The sequence below is a fragment of the Pteronotus mesoamericanus genome, unplaced genomic scaffold, assembly GCF_021234165.1.
Source record: "Pteronotus mesoamericanus isolate MK-2021 breed Mesoamerican mustached bat unplaced genomic scaffold, CSHL_Meso_final contig_90, whole genome shotgun sequence".
Lineage (NCBI taxonomy): Eukaryota > Metazoa > Chordata > Mammalia > Chiroptera > Mormoopidae > Pteronotus > Pteronotus mesoamericanus.
The window spans coordinates 43,953,478-43,980,000 of NW_026555277.1; positions in this window are offsets into that span (position 1 = coordinate 43,953,478).

A 26,523-nucleotide genomic window follows, 5' to 3' on the forward strand; every position below is an offset into this window, starting at 1 on the left:
TTAGACTGTGAGCTTCCTGAGGGCAGGGATCAAGTTTAGTTCATCTTCATATTCTCAGTGCACAGCATAATACCTAACATAAAAGAGGCAGATTAATATTTATCGAATTGAGGAGTTAACAAATATTTTGTCTAGCATATTGGTCAAGAAATTATATATTTTATCATGTTGTTAATCATTATGGCCAGACGTATTTCTATAGCACTTTAACTTTTCAAAGCTATTTTTAATCTTCATAAAGTTTGCCTTAGGAGGACAAACTGAAAGTTAAGAACCCAGGCACTGGGAGTACACATTGGCTTCTTTTCCTGCAAAGGAGACAAGCCTCAAAAAAATGGCTTCTGTAGCCTGCCTTTCTGCACCATATGTTTTGGGTTCTCTGCCACAGATCTGGCTGCTCTGTCTACTCCATTGTCCCCAAAAGGACATTCTTACTTGTCAACCATGTGTCCTGATTTTTTGTGTAGAAAATATGGTCTCCATATGCATGTTATAAAACTTGAGTCCCTTGACTAACTTCACCCTTCTGTGCAGGTATTGGCAAATTTGTGTGTGTGTGTGTGCGCTTCAAGAAAGTGCTGATTCCAGCCATTCGCATTGAACAGACACATTGAGTCTATTTAAACGAACAGTTTAGTTTTCTGTGGAAAGGTGATTTCCATGACTATTGAAAAATGCATTTTTCAAAGCACATTTGAATCATTTCTCTAATGTAATCAATATTTGCTTTTTATTCAAGGTGAGCATTTTCTGATTTTCACAAAAGTTTTATAATGATTCCAGCAGGGATGCATGAAATTAATAAAATATGTTTTGACATTATGTTGGATTTGTTATTTTACACATTTCCCAAATCAGATGGACCAAGTCAAATGGATGTATTTGATAAACATGATTATCTGATTCCATGGATGACTGGGATAAATTTTAGAGATAGAGTATAGAAATCACTGTGTAGAAAGTCAGAGGAGACATTGTTTCTGGTTTAGGCTCTAAGCCAATTTACTCTGTGACTCTGGGCCAGTTCCTACCACTCTTTGGGCTCAGTGTCCTTTGTAAGTTAGGCAACCTGGCCTAGCGCAGTGGCCCTCTAACTTTGCCCTGTGAATCCCTGCACCCCTCAGAGGCCTAAGGACCTGCCTTGGAAAACTCCCTCCCTGATCCAGACTTTATCCATAGCAGCTCAGCATGTATCTGTTATTTATATACACCAGTCCACCATGTAAAATAGTGTTTGGAAAAAAAAGTTCTATAACTAAAATAGTTTTATGGTCTTTTGGTGTCTGTATTTCCAGCTCACTTCATTAAAATGTCTCGGTGAGGTATATGGGGTTTACCTGAGTGGAGAAGAGGCGTAGGCATGTATATCAGGGGTGAATAGGATAAAAAAAAAATCTTTCCGTATAACCAGCTTGAGACAAGGAGGCAGTGGTAAAGGATGTTGTCAGGGTTGGGTAGAATAATGAGGTAATTATCCATCAACCTACAGATCTTTGACAGGAGGATCAAGGTGGTTAAGGTAATGTTTCAACCAGGGGAGGCGTCTTTGGTTCTAAGTACTGGTAGAAGACAGATGCGAAGTCATTAGTCACAGAGCTGAAATCAACTTTAAAGTGCATCAAATATAGAAATATGTATTGAGAACTAGCTGGTCCCCCAGAACATGAGCCATGTTTTGATATGGTCATATATATATGAATTGCATAGGTCTAATAAGGAAAGTTCTAGAAAACAGAAGGAAGCTGAGAGAACTTTATCCCTGAGATGATAAATCCTTGATTTCTCAAGTTGTCAGGTCACTCTCTCTGGGGAAAGACTGACCAAGACTGGCAAAATATTTGTATGATCAGCCTGTCTAGATACCAAAGTCCAGAATGAGCCTTGTTACATGGAGTTCGTTAGTCAACGGGCCCCACACACCCTCCAAATTAACGATTTACCATTATTACTGACACAAGGATTCATTCAAACTGGATTTCTTGTTGTTATAGTTGGCCTACCAAGCAGATTTTGACAGAAACTCCAGCTTAATTTAAGCTTGGGCTCATCACACTCATTTGAACACCTAAAAAGGTCCTTTGGCATATCCCTTAAAGCAGGTCAGTCCCTTGTTCTTCTCTGTCCCATCAGTCTGTACTGTTGAAGTCCCAATATGCCCTGCAAAAAATCTATCCAACTTAAAACCATGAACATCACATGCTGAAATGCTTGGAAATCATCAAGGTTTTGTCAGGAATCTATAAGCCTAGAGAAGGGTACTTCACTGGGGCAGGACATGGCATGAGGAGAGTTCACCGAGAAGGCAGCCCAGTGTCAGTCCTGGCAGACTGTCCATAACACCCGGTCTAGTGGCCTCAGCAGCATTTGTACCTGCCCTGACCCCTGATGGCCACTATGGCCGGAAGTGAATTTAACTTTCTCATATTTATTTCCTTTTCAGTTCTTGGCCCCACACACTGTGAATCCATCATGCTCTCTCTTTATTAGTGTATCTCTAGTCTTGCCCCTGTTGTTTCTCTATTCCAGGAACTTTTGATCTCTCTCCAAGGACTAGAAAGCATTCCAGGCATTCCCTGGAGAAAGGTCAGCCAGAATTCTAGCACGTTGGGGACAGTGCCACATCACCTTTCTCTCTCTTCTCCAAGATTCTGCTCCCTGAAATGAAGCTTCACCAGCAGAGCCCATGACAAGTTAGTTTATTTCCCAAGAATGTGCCGTAACAAATCTGTCTCCCCTAGGAGAGGTGGTGTGACCGCCTCATTACATGTTCTGACCTTCAGAGGCACACGCCACCCCCAGACCCGTCTCCCACCACTGACCTTCTTTGCTTCCCTCCCACCTTTGTGGCTCTGACGAGAACGGAGTGGGAGAATGTCTGAGCATACAGTGTCATCTCTGCACATAAAGTGTGTTTTGTTCTCCAATGGAAGGTCCTTCAAAACAGGGCTGACATCCCCTTTCCTATTTCATCCACCAACTTAATTAAGCTCTGTACCCAATGGACACAGTTGCTTGAATTAAGATAACACAAACCTGTGTGCTTGCGCAGAGCTTAAATAGCACCTTCCCAACCATTATTTCATTTTGCCTTTCATAATAGCTATGGAAATCAGGAAAGGTTGGCTAGAAGGCTAAACTCTACTGGCAAGCTGGGATGGCTGGGTCTTTTTCTCTGTCTTCATGCAATCTAGGACCTCTCCCTCTGCATGTGGCTCCATTTGGTTTTCCCAGGTGCACTTTCCTGCATGTCACAAGATTTCTTCTATAGCAGCTCAGGGCTCCTGAGAGTATAAAAGAGGCCATGAGGTATTCTTAAATCTTAGGCCCAGAACTGGCACAGCAAAATGTGGCATTCTATCCATTAAAACAAGTCACAGGCCAAGCCAGGTTTTCAATGTGGGAGGAGACTACACCAAGACATGAACACTGGGAGGTGTGGTTCATTGGGGGGCCATATTCTTTGAAGACTAGCTACTTTGAACTGTGATCAATTTCTTTAGTGCAAGGTTCTTAGCGATGTGTTACTCTCATAATTTCCTGGCTAAAGAGAAGAATGGCCAGGTGAAATAGCAACATAAGGCTCTCCCTTCTGGGTAATCCTGGAGTTTAAAGGGTGAGACTAATGTTTCTCAAGAGAATTTCTCTTAAATCAGAGTCATGCTCTCAAGTCCTTCAGACGAAGGTGAAATTGACCCTGGGCACATGTCCCAGGTTGGTCTTCATGAATAAGTAGGCCATGGTACCCCTTATGGACAGCATGTACAAATGCAGAGCCAGAGATGAGATAATGAGATAATAAAAAAGGATCTGCCTAGGCCTGTCCTTCTGGTCCTCGGGTTGTCCCCCAAAGCTATGACTGTTAGAGATATATGGTACAGAGATAGAGCAGGAGCATTTCAGTGGGGTGACAGGGCTGGGTTTGGTTCCTTATTATTATCACTTAACAGCTATGAGAGCTTTAGCTCCTGCTTCAGAGTAGGAATTGAATAAACATTGATTTTCTTTTGATCAGATATTTTTGTGCATTAACGTAAACAACAACAAACATTTAGAGAGACTACACAATGAGTCAGGTAATGTTCTAGTTACCAGGGATATTTTTATTTCGTGGCTGGAGGATGGAGGGGGTGAAGGAAAGGAGGAGTAGAGGATTACTCATCTATCTATTTGTAGCTTTGAGAAGCCAGATAGATGGTGAAGTCATTCACTGTTTCAAAAAATACAGCAGGAGGAGGCCGTTTCTTCCCTCTGGTAGGATTTCCTGGTTATTATAATACCATCTCTAAAGCACTGGAGCTTGTCCTTTGAGCATTCTGCACTGGGAACTCACATTTTGTAGAAGTGTGTAAGTCAGCCTTGGCTGGTACAGCTCACATTACACATGAACAAAAAGAAACCTCTGTTTTGAGAAGTCACTGAGATTTTAGGCTGTTAACATGGTCTTAACCAGTGAAATCTGACTAATACAGAAATTGGTACCAGGAGTGGAGTGTTACCCTAACTAAACAAAATGAAAAAAAAAAAAAACAACCAAATTATGGGGCACTGGCTTTAGAGTCAAGTGTTTGGCAGGGAGGAAACTATTCTTGAAGCTGGCAACAAAGTGCCTTGTGTTTGTCAGTGGCTAAACATTTGGTAAAACTATTTTCTGAGATAACATGGAAGACAGATGACTTACCCAGAGAAGCTGTGGCTTTAGATAAATAGTTTGGCAAACAGCATGGTTTGCTTGTTTTTAGATGCATGTGACACGGGACTATAAGAAAGAGATGAGTGCAGAAGTGAAGGGAAAAGAGAGAACCCAGAACTTTTGGGACTTCTAGGACCCAACTAATTCTCATGTACAACCTGTAAAGGTTAAACTGAGATATATATTCAGCAACAAGAGCTCATCCCAGGCATTGAAGGGAGTTTTCAAGCCTCCTTCATCTCCTTTAATCTAGAATAGTTGGCTCCTCAGTCTTTTTATTTTCTTTCTTTCATGGCTTGACACTCGTGAAGAGTACTGGTCAGTTTTGTACACCATCCCTCAATTTAGGTGAGAATTTTCTCTTTATGATTGAATTAAAACTATGCATTTTGGCATGGACCTCAGCGAAGTAGAACAGTGTCCTTATCATTATTATGTTATATTAGCCATGATATAGATTTGTCCCATTGCTAAGGGTGTTGATTTATCACTTGGCTACGGTGGTATCACCAGGCTTCTTCATGTAAAGCTACCCTTTTCCCCTTTAAAATTAACAAGTATTTTATCAGAAGATACTTTGAAACAAGGTAGATATCTTGTTTCTCATCACAATTTTACCTGTTAATTAGCATATATTGATAACTCTTGCTTGAATCACGTATTACTGTGGTTGTCAAATAGTGATTTTCTAATTTTATGACTCTTCATTCCTTAGCTGAAATTTTACTGTAAGGAAGAGTTTCCCATTCTTTTCAGTTTTTTACTTAATTATATTGATCAATGAATATATTCCTCCCCATGCATTATTTTTACAAACCTGAAATTATACCATGCTGAAAATAATTAATTAATTGATTTCAGTAGGAACTCATGGATTCTTATTTTATTCAGTGGGTTATAATCCATTACTATGACTTATTCAGATTCTCAAACTATCCTAGATTTGGCCAGTGGCAGTTGCTTCAAGCTGGTTTTTATGTCCTTTTGACACTCCTCTATCGTTTTTTTTTAAGAACTTCCATTCTGTTTGGGACAAGGTGATGTCCCAAGTATATTTTGTACTTTCCTTTTTCCAGCGCTGGAGTCAGCCACTTCTCTAAGGATTCCTGCTTTCTTTTAGTGAGAAGTATTTAGAAACCACGATCTGTATGCTAGATGTTCTTATTGCTGCCAAGGAAGATGCCATTTTCACATTTAATATTTAATTTAGCATTTTGGTGTTTCTCTCTGTTTTTTCCTATACATTGTTTCTACAAACTTCACATTGAACCACATGGAAATTTGTATTTCTGATTTTACATATAACAGTATAACATGAATATGTTCTGTTTTTTGGACAAGCAAAGTTTCGGATATCTAAACAATTTTCAAAAGTGGATAATGCCAAAAATTACTTTTGAATTTGGCATTGCTAGAAAATTATTTCCAATTTACTTTTGTAATTCACAATAAGTAAGAATGAATACATTTGTTTTTAAGGTATTTTCACAAAGAGTCTCAATTTTAATTCTCACAACAATTCTATGAGTGGGAGGCATTTGATGCCCTTATACAGGGTGAAATCTTGGGAGTATGTGGCTCAGAGACATTTCATGATCCTAAGCTCTGTGGAGTCAGGATGAAGTTCAGGCCCTCTGGTCGCCTTACAGTGTTGGTCACCTGCTGAAGTGTCTGCATTTGTCTTCTTAATTTTAAGCTACTTGATGCCATGATTTACTGTGCATTGTGTCGTCAAAATTCCAGCACAACGCAGATGCTCAATGGAAATTTATCATTTGGTTCAGAAGAGTCTGAAAAGTCTATGCCTCAAGCAAATCTGCAGAAGCTTTTCCACTGGGAGTTAGCTATGAAAGCACATCTCCCTCCTTTCGGACATTGGTGACCAGACGTCTTAATTATTGCAATTCTTTGCAGGGGATGTCATCAGCAAGGGAGAAAGAGAAAAAGCAATCTGTTTGGATAGGGAAGGGTAAACCCAATAAATTTGCCAGCTGCATTTGCTATCTTAGCAGCAAAACAAGCCATCCCACACTGCCTTTAACTGCAGCACGAGACAGAGGACATGATAATAAACTACCCCGCGGAAGGGATCCTTATCTGCAACAGATTCTGGGCTCAGAGACCACATGGGGACAAATGTGTAATTAATGATATTGTTCCAATTAGGACCTGGTTCAGCTGAAAATTAAAAGCACAAAATCAAAATTGCTCCATCCTTAGCTACTTCCTTGCAGACTTCCGGACCAAGAGGCTTTTTGATGTTGATTGTCTCCTTGCAGCTTTCAGTTGAGGACAAGCCAAATTGCACCACGAGTGCTAATTATCCCTCTCCTGAGATTGCAAATTCCTAGTTAATAGGGGAATCAGTCTAAACTACTTACTGAGTTTCCAAGGTGGCAGCCCTGTGCTGGGGACCTGGGCCAGTTCAGACCTCAGCTGCCAACTGGCCAGCACCCGCAAGAATATTTCCTCCTAAGTCCATTTACCAGGAAAGTGAAGTACTTTAGGACTTTGGTGAAAGAGTGGGAATGATAGGTACTCCTGCAGGGGAAGAGAAACCATCTCCTCTTCCCCTGGCTCCTCTAACTCAGTCCACAGCTGCTTCTTCCACCTTACTCTTCCACACCCACCCCCAACATCGAAGCACTCAGCAAGACCTGTTGCTTGTGTTGGTTAAATGTTTCTTGTAACTCACATCACCTTTCCTCACTGTCCTTGCACTTCATTCATTCAGGCTCCAGGGACATTCAGGTGACAAGAAATAGAACTGGTCCCTGAACTTGGAATTTAGGTGCTAAGACTCACATCTTTTGCATGTCTGGTCTGTGTTTTATTTAAGCCACTAGTTTAGTTGCAGCAAAGCATTAGAAAGATTTAAAAATGTATGAAAAATACTGAGCCAAAAATTTTCTAAGCCATGTTCCAGTTGGGAAGGCTTCAGGAATAACTCTTGTTCCCCTAATTATGGTTAAGATCATATTGCTACTGTTGGTAAATCTTCTATAGGATGTCATAGCAAAGTGATAAAGGGATTGCGCTGGGTCTTCTCCACTGGTCCCTCTGGACTTCCCACCTGTCCCTGTCCAGCTCTGTGCCCCAGGAAACTTCTCTGGATTGCTTTGCTCACCCTCTCTTGCCCTTTGGCTGTGGTTGGATCTGGTCAATGGAAGGCACCAACAGGAGAATGGAATACGGGACCTGGCTCCTTCTTTGCCCAGTACTGTGGATGGTAGCAGCCCCTTCTGAAGGTGACCCTACCAGGTGACCCTCTTTTGCAGCTCTAGCTCTCTTTTTTGGCTCTGCTAACCACTCCTCATACTTGTCCTTTCAGACCAAGCAGTGGTATGGCTCTCACTGTTGTTAGTGCTAGGGTTCCGCACCATCCCTTTTCGGTTTTCTTTAATCCTTCTCACACCTTCATAAATAGTCCTTCCATCAAATCTCCTTTCTTACCTGTTTGAGTGTGCTGTCTCTTTCCTGCCTGGACCATAATCGATTTAGGTGTTTGGGTAACTCAGATATAGTCATAAGCAATAGAGATGCACAGACAAGGATTATGGTAGCATGCTTGAGTATAATCAATTCTGAGCCCTTGATATGCGGGCTGAGAGCTTCTGCTATGTAAAATAACAGTATCGCTAATATAATAATAGCAGCAAGTTTTTATTATACTCTTACCACATGCCAGACACTTTTCTAACAATTTAATATGGATGAACTCATTCTATCTTCACAACAATCTTATAACGTAGGCACTTTTTTATCAGTGCTTTCTAGGTGAGAAAACTGAGGTACAGAAATGTTAAGAATCCTTCTTAAGGTCCTGTACTTTAGTGTGTCAATCAAAATCAGGCACCCTGGTTCCAGAGTTCTTAATTTCTACATTAGGCTTCTCTAAATGAACAGGAAGTCAGTGCCAATGGACACATAATGAGAGTGCATTTAATTGCCAAAATTATAGAATCATCTGATCATAACTTTTGAAGAAGAAAAAATCCATGTTTGAAAACTATTTTTAACTTTGGGATTTCTAACATAAGTGCTAATGCCCAGTAGTGCCATTTTTAGAAACCTGTAATTTATTTAGGAAGATGGAAATGGATATTGTTCCTAGGTTTGAATATTAAACACTATTTACGCAGCACAGTGTTGTGAAAAGGACTTAGAAAATGCGGGTCCCACTGTCCATGAGCTGGATGACCTTGAGCAAGTCACTTATTCTCTTGGAAATTCGCTTCCCTCTCCGGGGTCTGCTAGGTCTCTAGCCCAGACCTCCGTCTGATGAACACGTTCCCTATGTTGTCTCCTTCAACATAATCACCATCACTCCAGCCTCAATAACTAATTTTGTTTTACTTGTTTTAGTGTATAATGTCCAGACACATGTGTTATTTGTATTTCAAACAAGGAGACTTTCTGCCTTGGCTTAAATTCTTACAGAGATTAGAACCTTGTTACCTCCTCAGCGTAGCCTGACCACTTACACAGTAGGTGAAGCACTTGTAGAAAGTCTGGGTGGAGATGGTGTTGTAGCCATTATAGTTGAGAAGAATGAAGAAGGGTTTCGAAATGGTGGCAAATGTACAGGAGGTGAGAGGTGACAAGTTGAAAGATGCGAAAGATGCCTGAGGATGAAATCTCCAAGGGACCCCCTGAAGTGAACATCTGTGAGGGGTTTCCTAACTGCTCAGGTCAACTTGGAACTTCCTCTGCTTTTACCCTTCCACACATTTGTTCATACCAGGCCACCTGTCTACAAGGACCTCAGCCATACAGAGAAACCCTCAAGGGCAGATGAAACCCCTGGGGGCCCATGAAACCAAACAAAGGTAATGTTCATCCCTCTTTCCAGAGTTTTTTGTTGTTCTGTTTGGACCTCATTCATGGCCCTTATGCTGTGCTGTGCACTGTCATTATTTGAGTGCACAATGAGTCTTCGTGTCTTATTTAGGTCTGGTAAGTCTGCATACACGGAACTGGGCCTTGTCATCTTTGCTAGAGAGATGGGGTAGGGGTCAACGAAACCCATTTCTAATGCTTAAAGTGTGTGCATACACACACATGCACCATCTGCACATCATACAAACAAGTCTGACATTTAAAATACATGAGATGGCATGAGAAATCAATCTCGGCTCTCAGCTCTAAGAGATACTAGGAGCTATCTTGGAAAGAATAAAGAAAGAACAAGGACACACTTTTAGTCATAACCCCATATATGACTCTTTAACCTCAGATCCGTATTAGCTTCCAGGCCCACTGGTAATACCATCCAGTGTTAAAGGGAGCCACCACTTCCAAAATGACCCTGTTGCCTCAAATCCTGTTAATTACTGGTTTCGCACGCACATTCTTGCTTGCCAGCCACTGTCAGGGTGTCTGCCTCCATGGCTGAGCTGAACATTGTATAAATTGCCAGGAACTTTTTTGAACGACAATTCCTTCTACTCTGTAGAAAGAGAAAATTAACATAAGCAAAGAAAACTTTGGAATTTCTAGGAGTCCAAAACCAGGGAGTGGTATTCCACCTCTTCCACAGATACCAGTCTCTGAGTTATCTTTTTTGGCTGCACTCTGAGGAACAGAAGCCAGTACCTGTCAACCTCAGAGCTGTGAGAAGGGAGAAGAGGGTGGAATGTTGGTGCGGATCTGGGTGGTACACCCAGCCCACACCTGGAAACTTATCTGTACTTGATAAATACAGAAATTTTTTGGTTAGAAGTGATCAATCTTCCCTTGTTTAAGTAATGCTTGCTTTTTCTCTTTTGGAAAACCTATAAAGAAGGAACATTAATTTGTACATCTTGGAGGGTGAGGCTAGTTCAGAAACTAAGGCGGGGACCTAACATTGATAGAGTTATGACAGGGGGGTCCTCTATGTGCACAAGATGAACAGACACATTGGACAGGGTCATGTGTCTGGTTGGTGGAGAGCAGAGCTGGATTTTGAATATTGAATGCAGAACCTAGAGAGGTTGGGAGCATGGCAAAACCGCCGAGGGGACAGCACTGGGGAGAAGGGGGCGGCCTGAGCAAGTTGATCTGACTTTGTTTGTAATTGTGCCTTTGTCTGTGCAATCATTGGGTTAGACAGAGATTCCCCACTGGACTGTCAGCACCAGAAGGGCAGGGTTTTCTAATTTAGCTTATCTTTATATCCCGGAACCTAGCACATGTCTGGGATGTGGTAGGTCCATGTGACTACTGACAAACTAAATCAATCTGCCTCCTAGTCAAATTATTACCTCAGTATTTGCTCAGCCCTCGACATGTCCCAGTGGCCTTCCTTTCTGGCTGATCCAAGCCTGGCTTCCTCTCCTGGCTGATCCAAGGGGGTTGAACCCCCCAAGGACCCAACTTGACCCTGTCCAGCCTAATGTTGGCAGTGGGGAAGGGTGAGGCCCATGGCCTTGCTGATTGCCATGAATCGGTGCCAGGCCCTCTCTGGGAGGTGACATACAGAGGGCACCAGCCCCTCCTCTTGAAACCCCTTTATCTGAACCAGATTATTTTTTTCCTGGAGGCCTCAAATGCTTGAAGAGGGGAGGGTGTGGTACAGGACCGCCTTGCCAAACCAGCTCCTCACAGGCTGCAAAAGGAGCCGCAGTGGGCCTCTCCCTCCCCTCAGGCCCTCAGGTGCAGGATCAGAGAGCCTGACAGTCATCTGTTGATCAGGCAGCTCTGTGTCTTTAAAGGAGGAGCTGGGTGGTGTGTATAGGGATCTCTGAGAGGCAGGAATCTGCAAGTTATGCACAGCTCTTGCTGAACTACCATCCCCCAGGACTGTCCTCCAGTGAACTGAGCTTTGACTGGCGGCTCCCTCTGGTCCCGTCAAGGCCACTGACTCGAAACAAGAAGTCTCGACCCCAAACACTCAGCTGGCAAAAGGTGGTAGTTTTATAGTTTTACATACACGCTTCAGCCTTCCCACTTAAGTCTTTCTGATCAGGAAAGAGGTTTCTGGCTATTTGTGACTTCAAATTGAAATAATAGTAGTAATAATAATGATAGTGTTTATAGCTAACATTTATGGAGAGCTCACACTCCGTGCCAAGCATTGAGTTAATGATTATTAACTCATTTCTTTCAACTCGGGGAGGAGCACTGTTATTAAGCTTGTTTGCAGGGGAGAAAAGAGGCTCAGATCACAACTTGCCCACAGTCACACAGCTACTAATTAACAGAACCAGGATTTGAACCCCAAGAATCAGTGCCAGGCCCACACAGTTAAGCTACCTTCTTGTGTCTCTTGCATGGATCTCTCCTCATAGCTACAGAAGTCAGATTTTGGGGTATGTTGTGGAGTCTCATCACGTGGCTGGTCCCTCTTAGCAGCATGGTCTTAGCATAAATGTGACTTCTCAGATTCATCTTCTGTAACAAATTTATTCTCTCACAGTTTTGAAAGCCACACTCCCTGTACAGACTCTGGGAGAGTATGTGTTCCACGCAACTCTCCTAACTTGTGAGAGCTTTGGCCATCCTTGGCATCGCTTGGCTTGCGGACACATCCCTCCCATCTCTGCCTGCGACTGTCTTCTCGATGTGTCTGTGTCTTCTCCTCTCCCGTCTGACTCAGATCTCCTACTGCCTTTCTCTTATAAGGATACATGTCATTTAAGGCTCATCCGGATCATCCAGGATGATCTCCTCATGTCAAGATTTTTAAGTTATCACATATGCAAAGACTCTTTTCTAGATAAAATCACCTCCATAGGTCCTGGGTATTAGGACATGGATACATCTTTTGTGGGGGGCACCAATCAACCTACTATATCATCCAATCTAGAAAAGGTCCCACTTTCCCCGCAGTCTCATTAGCTTGTTTTCTTTCCTGCATAGCTCTTCCCACTAGCTAAAGTCTTCTTATCTCTTCATGTGTTTTCCATGAGGGTGTGTTCTCCACTGGGTGTTCTCCGCTAGGGTGCTTCTGACTTTTTGAGCAGAGCTAATCTTCACTATGCAGAAATGAGTCTTTCATTGCACTACAGTTAGCATTTCACATTCCTAAAGACCAGTGGAGAGGATGAGGAGTGGAGGGAGAATCTTTAAGACAACCCCCAACTCCCATGCCTCCAACAGATACCCAAAGTCCCCACTTGAAGGGTTGCAGCAGCCAGGATCACAACCGCCAGCTTATGTGTTTATCATCTGTCCACTTTCATAGGCACAAAAGGTCCATGAGGGCAGGACCTTGTCTGTCTTGTTCACTGTTGCATTCTTGAGACTCTGGACCCAAGATGGCTCTCAATACATATTCAGTGAATGTACATAGGAGATGGAGATGCTCTTTCTGGAAATGTATGACAGATGCTCCCCTTTAGCCTGCTACACCCTAAGAAGTAAAAGTCAGGCAAAAGGTCTCAATAACAAAAACAAAACAAAACAAAACAAAAAACAAAAACAAAACAGGGAAGTCTCTAGTCTCGTCCTGGATTCCCTCATTCCCCAGTCCCCTGCCCCAATCCTTCCTCTCCTTGGCAGGGCTATGTGGGGGACTCAGAGCCATTCCTTTACCCTTGCCTTGATCTCTATCATGGGGTGCCTTCCCTGTCTTGCAGTCACCTTGGGTCTCTTGTCACCCCCATGGGCCTCCTCCCAGGTCACTGACACAAAATTAAGGGATGGGCTACAGGCCAGAGTCCCCTCACCTTGCTCTCTGGCTGAGCAGCTGCCTCTCCACCTCTGCTGGTCACCAACACAGACAAGTACTTTACCTCTGTGATCCTCAGAAAACTCACCTGTCAGCATTTCACATTCCTTAATGCTAATTCAGGAATGATACTTGGTGGGTTTATCTGCAACGATAGCCCCTGGCAGACAGTAGTTACACCATAAATGCTTATTTTCTTTTCCATAAGGAAAAGAGACTGGATGAGTTATAGGGAAGTCATCCCTGGTTTGTTTTGGAGAAAGTGGCAGTGGGTGGGGGGGAGGGAGCTAGGCAAGGCCTATAGGTACAGATACCAGTATAGGATCAGACGGGATTGGTGCCTAAACGAGGAAGGCGGTAATACCCAATGGTTAGATAGAAGGGCTTTAGAGTTGGTAATCCCAAATGCGACCTTCGGCAAGGTATCTGTAAGACAGAGAAAATAAATAACTTGCCCAAGGTCAGCAGTTGGACTTTACAATAGTAGAAGTTCATGTTTTTCCCATCCTACCATTCTGCCTTCCTTACAGAGTCTCTCAGGGACAATTGCTACCGCAGGCCTCAAGGCTGAACAACAGCCAAGAATGGTTCTGCTTTGCCCCACGTATGACTGTCTGAAGGGATGCTTCATGTTTCTTGATACTTTAGGAAGCGGAGGCACAGATGATAGTAAACAATATACACTCCCCAGATTGTATGGGAATTTGGCTATGATAATCAAACATGCACACACACACACACACACACACACACACACACACACACACTGCTATACAGACCCCATTCCAGCTTGGGCCAGCAGCTTGGGAACTGAGCATGGGCCTGGACAACCACTTACAAATCAGTGAGGCTGAGGCAGAAAGCTATGTGCAGGTAATCGAGAGGTGATTGTGCAGGGATCATCGCCTCCATTTAGGTGTCAATTGTGTAATTTCCAGCTGTTCCTTAGCTCAACAGCTGGAGTTCAATATGCTCAGGGCTTAGCTGGAGGCCCCCAGCCAGGGAGCTCAATATTAAGCTGGCTTCCAGCATCTCGGAAAAGCAGCTACTTTTGCAGCAAATCACAGAGGAGAGGCCCCCTTTTTTTCCCATCCACTTAACCAATGGTGGCTCTTTGGGAACAATATCGATGCTGCCTGTAAGTGCTGGCCTAAAGCAAAATGGAGCTAGGGAAGGGAGGATATTTTAAATGAACAAGGTATACTAACACATTTACAGGGATTGTTCCATTTTGCCTAGTACTTCCGTGCGGTAGTAGTATTATTATTCCCATTTTATACAGAGGAGATAACTTGTTTTACATTAAACAAAGCAGAATTTGCAGAAGCTAGATCCATTGGACCCTAGAACCTGAGCCAGGAATCTCCTACTCATCAGAACCAGTCTCCAGGTGGGGCTCTGTTGTAGTTTGGAAAGGCGCGGCCAGCTCCATGAGGTGCTGCCAATTAGAAGTTGGGCCTAAAGTGGACTTGCTCCAGAAGAGGAATAAGGACCCCCTGAAGCAGAGAACTCAGGCGGATAGCGAGAGCTCTTAGTTAGGCCTCAAGTGGAAGCCAAGTGTGGATAGAAGAGAAAAACTTCTTGGAATACCAGGAACACAACTTTGCTTATGGTGTCAGAATCATAAAGCAATTTAGAGGTAGATATTTATTTTATTTTATTTTATTTTAATTATTTTTATTGTATTTTTCCATTATCACTTATGCCCCTTATAACCCCCTCCCCACTGCAATCACCACGCTGTTGTCCATGTCCATGAGTCCTTTTTCCTCTTTGCTCAGCCCCTTTAGCTCCTAACCCCTCACTCCCAAGTGCTGTCAGCTGGATCTCCATCTGTGAGTCTGTCTCTGTTTTCCTTGTTAGTTCAGTTTGTTCATTAGATTCAACATATGAGTGAAATCATATTGTATTTGTCTTTCTCTGGCTTATTTTATTCAGCATAATGTTCTCCAGGTCCATCCATGCTGTCACAAATGGTAAAATTTTCTCCTTTTTTACGACTGAGCCGTATTGCATTATATAAATGTCCCATAGTTGTTTTATCCACTCATTTATTGATGGACACTTGGGCTGCTTCCATATCTTGGCGACTGTAAATAACACTGCAATGAACATAGGGGTGCTTATTTTCTTTTGAATTAGTGTTTCAGGTTTCTTCGGATAATTTCCCAGAAGTGGAATCACTGGGTCATAAGGCAGTTTCATTTTTAATGTTTTGAGGTATCTCTGTACTGGTTTCCACAGTTATTTTTCATCCCACCTTTGATTCTCATTTCCCACGCTCTGTTCTTATCACAAAACCAAAATGCGCCCTTTCCATCCTCTCTCTTTTTCCCCTCACCTAATTACCTTGTCTGGCAATAACAAATACCCATACCACACTATGTGCCCCCGAGCCCATGCCAAGCCATACTAACAAATCACTACATTCTTTCCCAGAAAGCCCTGGAACTGCCTTAAATTTCTTCTTAAGCAGAACTCTAGAAATTTTACTTCTAATACATGTTGACCCATGAGCAGAAACTGAATTGAATGACTGGGTTGTTCACTCATTTGTTTATTCATTAAATATTTGTGAAGGACTGGCTCTGGGGTGGGTGCTGTTTTAAGCATGGGCAACTCTGCAGCGAACAGAAACATAATCTTGAAATGTATATTCAAGTGATGTAGACCAATCGCCTCAGTTTAAAGATGGTTTACAAAAAAAAAGTGCCCAGAAAGCAAATGGGTTTAAACTTATATTTCTAATGGGGCCAATGTTCCAGGACTTGGGATTATGAACAATGTTGTGAGAGATGGGATTGGCCCTCCAGTTTGTCATTCCTAACGACAAGGCCTTCTAGGCCCTGGGGTCTAAGAAGGCGAATCTGTCTGGTGACCAGAGCCAGTAATGCGGGCATCTGAGCTGGAGAGTCCGGGTTCCGCTCAGGACTCTGACACGAATTAAATATGCCCGTGGAGCTCTTTGGGCCTCACCTCACATTAGTTCATCAAACTGTCACTGAACTTCCACAGTGGGACTACCACCAGGCTAGGCATTTGGGACAAAGCCACAAGCATGTACTCACAGTCAGAAGAGATTGGTGAAACAGATACTTTTCAATCTCATGTTTTTCATTTGTAAAAGAGGATTGGACTAGCTGATGCCTAAGGCCACTTTTACCACTGATATTCTACACCACCTGGGGAAGCCATTTCATGAACATGATTCCCGACTCTGATCAGGAAACCAGGTCATTCTGTCTCCTGGCCTGTCATTGACGTGGCTGAACTGGAAGACCTAGTGGTCAGGGATTGTTTGCCTGAGGGTGAATACCATTGCTATGTCCCATCTCTTACAATATTGTTCAGTATCTCAAGAGCTGCTACATTTTCTTAATTATGGCTCAGCCTTTGAATCATTATCTCGTGCTGGCCCATCCAGAAACCCATGCCTTCTGATTTCTTAGTAGATAAGAGAATGTCAAGACAGAGACCCTCCTTGTCCTTTCCCTGAGTCTAGGTCACCTGTAGGCTAGTTGCTGAATACACTATTCTTTCCAAAGTCATTCCAGAAGGAGTAGATCAAGAAGGGGGAATTTTCGGTGGTGGGATAGGGTGGCAGATATGTGTATAGAGCCAGGCTTTAAGCGATCTTCTTCAATGAAATAATTTTAAAAAGTCAATTAGTGTGCCTAAACTGGAAAGTAAAAAAATAATGATAACACTGTGTGTACATGCATGTATTTACAAAGCATGTTTAGTGTGTTTAAAACATGATACAGAATGTAAGTACCATGAATGCATAAGCATACAATGGAGTTCAGAACAGAATAGAAAAGAAGAACAAAAAATGGAAAGCTTTTATTGAACTATTCCAAGATGGTAGAAACAGGGCATTGAAGATTTTCCATTGACAAAATTTAATTGGTTGGATTTGCAAGGTTCTTTTGGAGCTAGATTATACCTCCTAAACAATATGACTAAAACTTAGTGAGCAATGTGCATGTTAAGGTAGTAAGGGAACCCAAAATGGAAAGTACCCATCTAGACTCCTGAACTAGTTCATTATTTTGTGCTGAAATATATCTCTATATTAAAATAACAGCATATAAAATACATGTATATGTATGTGTGTTTATGTGTGCACATACATAGAGGTTTGTTCAGAAAGTATCCAGCCATGTAATATGAAAAATTGAGGCATTTATTGAAGAAGATAAAAGATATAAGGCACATTGTACACAGGACAATGACGCCTCAGTCCCCTTCAAAGTAGGCACCCTGGGATCTCACACAGTTCTCCAATCACCATTAGCTGCCCTAGTGCATTTGCTTGAATCTCATCGACGGTCTGAAATCTCTTTCCTTTCAAAGGTGATTTTAGGTTTGGGAAAAGCCAGAAGTCACAAGGCATCAAATCTGGATTGCAGGGTGGCTGAGCCACCTGGGAGATTTGATACTTTGTCAAAAAACTGCAGGAGACATGATGCATGAGCCAGTATGTTTTCATGATGAAGCTGCCAATCACCAGTTGCCCATAGCTGTGGCCATCAAAATCTCAGACACAGTAGTTTTTGGAATCCCAAGATCAGCTTCTAGTTCTAGCACTGTCAGTCGCCTGTCTTTGTTGATTACGGCCCGTACATGTTCAACATTCTCAGGTGTTCTTCTTGTTGCAGACCTTCTAGAATGTGAATAACTTTCAACAGATTCTCTACCACCTTTGAAGCATTTGTGCTGTACTCATTGCATCATTCCTGAATGCCTTCTGAATATCAGAATAGTTTCTGTGGAAAAATGTTCAAACTTAACACAAAATTTGATGCAGATTCATTGCTCTACTTGCTCAGTCATTTTGAATGCGACGGCCACACAGTATACGTGCCTACTCACAGCATCTACCACCTCCAATGACTGGTATAGTGAGGTCATCATTGTTCATGCATGTGCATTCCAGTTCGCTCTCCTTGGCTGCTAGGTTACATCGATGTTATGCAAACTGCTCTCGTTACATTAACACATGGCTGAAATTTTTCTGGACAGACCTCGTATATGGGGTATATGTATATATATGATTTATACAAGGGTGGGCAAAAGTAGGTTTATAGTTGTGAGTGCATGAAACACAGAGTTTATTCTTGTATTGTTATTTATTATTTTCCTACAAACAACTGTAAACCTACTTTTGCAATACCCTGTATATACCATGTAAGTACATCCATGATCACATTAATATAGTCTATTTCTTTCTCAGTCTTGTCTCACATAATAGTCAAGCACAGTTTCTGTCACTTAGTTGAGGCTCACTACCCATTAAATACTTCTTGAATAAATGAAGCTGGAAATAATTAGGTTTTTTCTGTGGTGTCATGATTCCTCCTGTCCTCAGGGGGCAGCCTACTTGAAGGTTGTACATGCATTTATACTCCTGTCCCTGCTCCAATAATGTTTTTATTTTGCTTCTGACTCTCTTACCTAAATCTCCCTTAATACACACAGAATTCCAGGATCCAATGCAATTTTTGTATAATCTAACATGGACAATAATAAACCATCACAAAAGTCAGAAATGATTCTAACCTGCGGCTTCTGGGAACAAAAACTGTTTTCTGTATAAGATGATTCACTGTGAAATAATAACACTAATAGTTATTAATAATAGTGATGTTATTAATAATAATAATGTCTATTACATCTTTAGAGGTTACCACAAGTTAGGAATTCTGTTGGACATTTTTCATATATGAAAAGTGTTACTCTTACTGTTGAAGGTATTACTAATATTACTGAGCTACACACCGTGCTCCCTACTTTGCACATATTATCTAACCATCACATCTTTTTGAAATGATGATTATTATTTACCTTATGTAAATGGTGAAATTGAGGCTCCAAGACGATTGAATAACTCACCCTGAGTTACCCAGACAGTGAGTGGCAGAGCCAGAATCCACAGCCAGGGAAAGCTGTCTGCAAGGCCTGTGGACTTTCTAGGGTAGGGCACTCAACTGGGGAAGTTGGGAAAGCACAGAGGGATACAAGTTACAGCCTCTGTGGAGGGAAATCACCATAGTTGTCACCTCCCACGATGGTGGTGCAAAGTGAAGGACATCGTGGGAGCCAAGCATCCAGCTGGGAGCAGGCGACCGTTAAAGTCACAGGCAGTGATGGCCTCCTTCCCTCTCCCTGCAAAGCAGCAAATGTGATGAATATGATAGTGTAAAATGTTTAGATTTCCTTTATTCTTGAGCGACATGCAGATATTTCTAAACCAGTATGGAAGGGGATTCATTTTCAGTGGTGTGGAAACACTCCTGTTCGACTTACACCTCTGTTAAGCTCACATGTTGATCCTCACGGCAGAGGTGACTATGATAGACCAAGAAATGATAAAGTGGATAATAGTCAAGTGGCAAAACCCCCAAACTTTTTAATACTCTAAGCTTTCTGTCTGAGAGATGTCATTTCTTTCAATGGCTTAAAGTTTCTTCAAGGCAGAAAAGCATTGAAGCTGCAGCATCGCTGAACATCTGTCTTATCATGTGGGCAGATATTGGGATTAAATTAACTAGAAATGAATAGAATGATGTATGACAGGGTGCAGATGTCCCAGGCACAGTGTGATAATTTCATTGCAAAACTATGTAATGAATTCCATACATTATGGAAGTACAAATGTACTACTTTAGGTAATTGTGATGAAAAGGTATAATGTGCAATGCATAAACAGAGTGTGAGCCCAGGGGCATTTCTCCTCTGCTATTTCTCTTTAGTCATTTCAGAATGACTTTATTTGATTTAATGTAAGCCTATTATTATTATTAGAGCCTTATTTTTTTGGTTGGCCCCTTCAGCGTTTCTTGCCTGGTTGGTATAAGAAATATTTGGAGTAGAGGAATAGAATTTGGGCAGGCCAGAGCTTTGGCCTCCTGGAGAATGATGACTAGAAACAGCATTTACGAAAATATTTTGATGTGAGAATTTTAGAGCTGAAGTGTGCACTCTCTCTCTCCCCTTCTGTCCTTCTCTCTCTTTTTTTCTGATGAGCTTGGAGGTTGTTTCAGCACTTTCTGCTATTCTGTGAGTGGGAATTAAGGGTGATATAATAGGAAGTAAAATGGCTTTAAAGCCAGAAGACCAAATTTCCTTCTCTGACTCTGCTCTTGACTGCTGTGTGGCCTTGGGCAAGTCACTCCACCTTTCTGAGGCGCTATCACCTCGCCTGAGAAATGCAGATGATAATAATACTGTGTTGCCAGGTACAAATGATGGGGGCTAGAACATAAACTCTTAAAGGACAGACTGTGTCTGTGTTGCTTGCTGCTTTATCCCCAGTGCTTAGAGGAGTGATCCTACAGCACAGAAAGTACCTAGCACATACGAGACATTTAATTAATATTTCTTAAGTTTCAGCTGGTTTGAAGAAATGTACCTGTGGCAACTTTTAAATTGGGTTTTGGTAGCACATTCCCTGAACAGCCCCTTATACATTCAAAGTCCATGGCCAAGCACCCGTTCCAGCTGAGGCCCACAGAAGGCCTGAGGATCTCCCAGTGTCACACAGAGGCAGGGACAGAGTCCCTGCCTGACCAGCAGCCTCCTGTTTCCCTGTTTCGCCATGCCACCTCCTCCCTGGTGGGGATAGGGGGAGCCATGGCCAGGGTTGGCATGCAGCAGAAGCCTTTCTGCTTGAAGAGAAGCACACCTTTGCTAGCATGTCTTGGAATCAAGGAACAAGAGGCAGATTTCATTTTGCAGCAAAAGGCTATCTTGCCGTTCTGCTTCCCAAGTCAGGGTGAGACCTCGGTGGCCACAGCTGGGGCCAGTCCCGGCCCTGTTTTTGTCTCCATCCCATTGCTCTGCTCACACAGCCCCACTCTTCCCCTTTAAGTCTCCTCTCCACCAATTATTTGCCTGGGGTGACATCAGTGGAAAATGTGAGGAGATGGCAGCAGAACCGAAACCCTAGCCTTCCCTGGGAGGCCAGAAAAGCCTGTTTTTAATGCTCCAATTGGTCCCTGTTTTCCCCAGCTCGTTCATGCCATGTAATGCTTTCGGCACAGTGAAGTGAGATGCCTGGGGTGATTCGAGGCCACGGGGGCCTGGGTCTTCCTGCCCACTGGACAGATGCTCACTGTCTGGCCTCCTTTCTTAGGTAGGAACAGCCTAAAACCAGCCCCAAGGAAGGTTCCCACGGTGGGAAATACACGTGGTAGGGCTTCCTTCTTCCCTTGAGTGAAAGTTGCTGCCTGAGAAGTTGCGGGTTTGGGGTTTGTCACCACGTATCTTCCTCTCCCTGCTGCAGCCTCCCCACCCCTCGCCTCCCCCCACAAGCTTCAGGGCTGTCTGCAGGGTCTGGATTTTCTGCCGAATTTGGCTGCCTTGAAAGGAACATTGTTCGAAATAGAGACTTGAGGAAGGTGCTAATCTTCCGTTGCTTATCAAATTTGAGCAAAAATGTTGACATCCCACTTTCCCAAGTGCTAGCTCAGCTCTTTGGCGTTCAACTGCAAGAGAGACCAGCTGTGTATCTAGCTGGGGACACAAACCGTTTCTGAGCGCCCCCAGCCCTGCTTACCTGGCCCCACCAGACACACAGGCCGGGGAGGGGGGGCGGTGGCTGGTTTGGAGCTCCCTTCCTCCCTAAAAGCACAGCCCGCTGTGTTCCTGAGAAGCACCCCACTGACTGCTGCTGCCAGCGCCACTGCTTAAACTCTCAAGGAAAAAATATGCCGCTGAGTAGTTACTGCTCTAAATGTGCAGAGAGCTCTTCATTTTCTCACGATGAAAGACATATTTGGGATCATCTGGTTTTCCAAGCAGATGCCCAGGTTATCTCACTTTAAATCAACTCTTTCTGACTGGACCCTTTCCTGGATGAATTAATTGAGCGTGGCTAAAACCAAAATGCTCTCGCGATTAAGGAGCGAGGCAAAGGGGCGCTGTGTCAAGGATGTCAGCTTGCAAGGAGGGTGGCGAGTTGTTTACTTCTATTCTCATAACAGAAGGAACAGGCATGCTCAGCCCACTGGAAATAATTTTGAATAATCTCACTCTATTACTCGAAGCGAAATTGAGTCTGCTCAAGCTACCCTACGATCCGCATTCCAGTGATACAGGGAAACTAATATCCAATTCATGCAGCATAAAATAAGTGACATAAGGAAAAGCAGGATGAAATCTGGAAGTTTTTAGTTTTCAATTTGTACGGCTTGTCTTCTATTACTGGATCAACTCACTAATGCGCTCGCACAGAGAAGGGGCTTTCATTAAGACGCTGCTAGTTAGTGGCGGTGGGTCTGTGCGTGCATGTGTGTGGCCGCCATTGGCGCCTGACACTGATATCAGATATGCATTGCCCTGCATGAATCAAATCTAGAAAGAAAATTTGTCTAAGAAATGGAAGCAGAGCCCTGACTTACCAACTGGAGCTCTTCTGACTGAAGGGGCAGATGGCCTGGAATTTAGATTTGACCCTTTAGAAAATGCTCCCAGTGTGAGGGGACTGGCTCATTAGTTTCCTTCACCCCCCAGCCCTGACGAGGCCCATGCACCCACTGGGATGCTCTCTGCTAAGGGAACTGCCATCGTCTGAGCCCAAAGGGAAACCTGAACACCTCTCTTAACTCCTTCCTCCATCACAGCCCTCACACCTTGCAAGTAACTAAGTGATTCTGGCTTCAAAGTATCTATTGCTCCCATTCTCTCTTCTTCTTCGTGCCTGATTAGGACCCTGATCCCATTTTTCTAGTAATTCTAATCGCTCTTTATCCTGTGTGTGTCTCCCTGCCTTAAACCATCCTCTTTCTGATTGCTAAATCATCCTAAGCAAGCTCTCATATATCACTCCCTGCTCAAAAGCATTCAGTGGCTCCCCATTGCCTAGTAATTCTGTCCAAGTCCCCATTCAAAACTCGCCTCAGTTTGGCTCCAGTCTTCCTTTCTAACTAAATCTCAGGAATTCCTCTTCACTCATCTTGAGCTACAGCCAAGTGAAAATAATTCTGATGTTTTTTGTGTATATGCTGCAGTTTTCTGCCTGTGTGTTTGTTTTACACAATTTCCTCTATATAGAGTGCCCTGTCCTATTGCTCTATATCTGCATGTCCCAATCCTACCCATTCTTCAAGATCTAGGTCAGGTGCTACCTCCTCCAGGAAGACTTTCTTGATCCCCTGTGGAAGATATACACTCTTCTTCAGACCCCTCAATGTCTTTTCTCCATTTCTGTCATCCATTCTAGCCCTGGATCAGTTACATTGTGTCATAATTAAGTGCATGTCTAAATGAGAATCTTGGCTACCGGGCTCGTACATGCCACTTATATCCTCTGTGCTTCAGCTTCTCTTCTGTGAAACTGAGCTAAAGAGAGTATTTACCTCTCATAGAATTCTAGGGAATTGGGGGGAAAGAAACGCGTTGTGCTTGGTTGACATGGTGCTATTTACACGGCAAAAGTTTAACAAGTATTTTCTTGTCTTTGTTACCCTTCTCCTCAGAATAATGCAAGCATTATAAAGATTTCTTAAACTCATCATTCAACTCAGTATTTGCTGAACACCCACTACAGTCTTATTTTTGTTAGAATTTGAGGATAAATAGATAAGACATAATATCTGTCCTCAAAGAGCTCATGCTCAAGGGCAGAGGAGATGAACCAGTACAGAGAGCACGGCAACACGTGAAGGGCTCTGATAGAAGTGGGCACAGGTGAGGCAGTGTGGTAAGGTGGCTTAGCTCTCAGTGCTGGAGCCGCTCTCCCTGGGTTCCAATCCCAGCCTGGTCGCTTCCTAGCTGCATAACCTTGGGCTGTGCAATCTGCGTTAACTTCTCTGTGCATTGGTTTCCTTACCTGTATAATGGGGACAGTAAGTGGTACCTACCTCCTAGCAAGGCTACAAGGATTCCATGGCTTGAGAACCAAATCACACCTAGAACAGGGCCTGGCATGTTATAAGAGCTCAGTAATGGCTAGTTATTATCTCAGAACTCTTTGAGGCCTAATTGATGCTTTCACTTTGAATAATTTCTATGCCAGAGTGAGTACATTTTATGAGGATAAAGACATCATGGTTGGGAGAAACCATCAAAAAGAGGGCATAAGGCTTTTGGTGGTACACTTTGAAGCAGATTTGATGGCCCTTTCCCCATATCTGAAGTTCCTGCCCCCTTGTAGAACACATACACTCTAGCCTGTGTCTTGGACACTGTGAACCCCTCACTTTTGCTGACTGTGGTTAGGATAAGTCATTGGCCATAGTCTTGCTTAATCTCTTAAAGTTTCCTGGTGCTGAATAGCCTGTCTCTGCCTTTCTGGGCTTCTGTCCAAAAAGTTTCCATTCAAAAAACCCCATCCCCACCCCTTTGTTATGCAAGAACATTGAGATCTTATATGATAGGGAAGAGCTGGGGCTTTATCAACCAGTTTTAACTGGCCTTAATTCTGGTACCCGCTTTTGCAGCTTTGGTAATTGGTCCTTGTGAAAATAGAAAAAACCCACTCTCCCAAGCTACAGCTTCATTTCCCAAATCCTCAGTTCCTCATGCCCTAGGTTCGGTGGTGCTTGGCTGAGAGCGGCCTGTGTTCACCGCTCTGGGAGACTACGTCTGGGGTTATGTTGGGTGCTCCTTAGTCTGAAATGATAGCTGAGGACATTCCCAGACACCACTGTCCTGGTAGACTTTCTGATCAAAGCTGAACACATCCAGCTCTTCCACTGAGTCTATACTCTGGCCAGTCATTCAGAGAAGCACCAGAAAGAGCAAGTCCTAAAATGGCCAAGAGATCGTCTGCGGTGAGTGTTGGGGTGGAGTGGAGAAGCACCATGATAACATGAAGGATTATACAAAAGAAATCCTGTAAACAACAACTCTAACAAGTGGAAGGAAGTGAAGCACCATTTTTATGTTGGAAAAAGTAGCCTTTGCAAGAGCAGAATGGGTCCATCGAGCTGTGTGTGTGTGTGTGTGTGTGTGTGTGTGTGTGTGTGTGACTTTTGAGAGGAGGAAAGCAAAGTCACGTTGAAGTCAATGCATAGTTACATATCCCTTGTTCTCTTGCTCACCCACACCACACTCAGTGGGGAAAATCCAGGGATGTGTAGTTATGAACATGGGGATCATCCTGGCTTTACCACCTAGTTACCTCATGGTTCCAGAAAAGACAAAGGGGACTCGTTGGTGCTCTTTGGGGATGTGTGGGTTCTGCAGCTCCTGCCTTGGATACCGACCTCTTGTTTGGGCCTCTCTTGCTCTCATGAAGTGGAGCCAACTCATCACTGTGGTTGGAGTTAGACTGGGCTGCCCAGAAACTGCCCCCGCTGAGATGGGAAAGGATTTCCCAGCAACGTCAACCTCTTCTTTAGGCTTCTCATACATATATTTTTGACTTGAGGGTCATGGGTCTGAGTGACTATAAGACCCTTAAGGGACACCTACCAATGTCCCACTTCAAAGCCTACAGCTCCTTCAGTCCTCCCTACATCACAAAGCAATGCCTGTCTCCGCAGGTAACCCTGAAAAGACCAAGATGGATTCAGACTTCCCCTTGCTGCCTGGGATCCTTGCCATAACCGACGGGAGCCCCCATTCCAGGGCAGTCCCATCCAGCCAAGTCAGTAAAGCAAGCACCTCCCTAACTGAGTGGGACTCCCATCCCCTGTGAGGCAGTGTGACAACCGAGGGTGGAATCAGGCAACCCAGGTTCAAACCCCACCTCTGACCTTTCCAAAGCATGAGATTTCGTTGAATTGTTCCAAGTTCCGTATTTATTAAATATAAAATAGAAATAACAAAATCTTCCTTGCAGGGTTATCATGGGAGTTAGAGATGGCCCATGTGAAATGAATGGCCTGGCACCTGGCAGGTCACTGATAAAAGGAGCTTCGATTTATTTAGTTGTTTGCTAAATGCCAGGCACTGTAACATGTTCTCTATATATTTTAGCAGGGGTAGTTTTCATAGGCCACATACTCTCTAAGTCAAATAGATATAACTCTCTGCCTAGTTTTCTATACTTTCTTATTTCTATATATTAATTACTTACATGTTTACAAAACTTTACTTCAAGCCCCCATTCTACATAATGGCAGACACCCAATCCTAGCCATTGCTGGGAAAACACAGTCGCCTCAGTGTTTTCTGAGGTGCATTGGGTTTAAACTCAGTGTATTCAGAATGTTTCCTTTTTGCTCCTTCC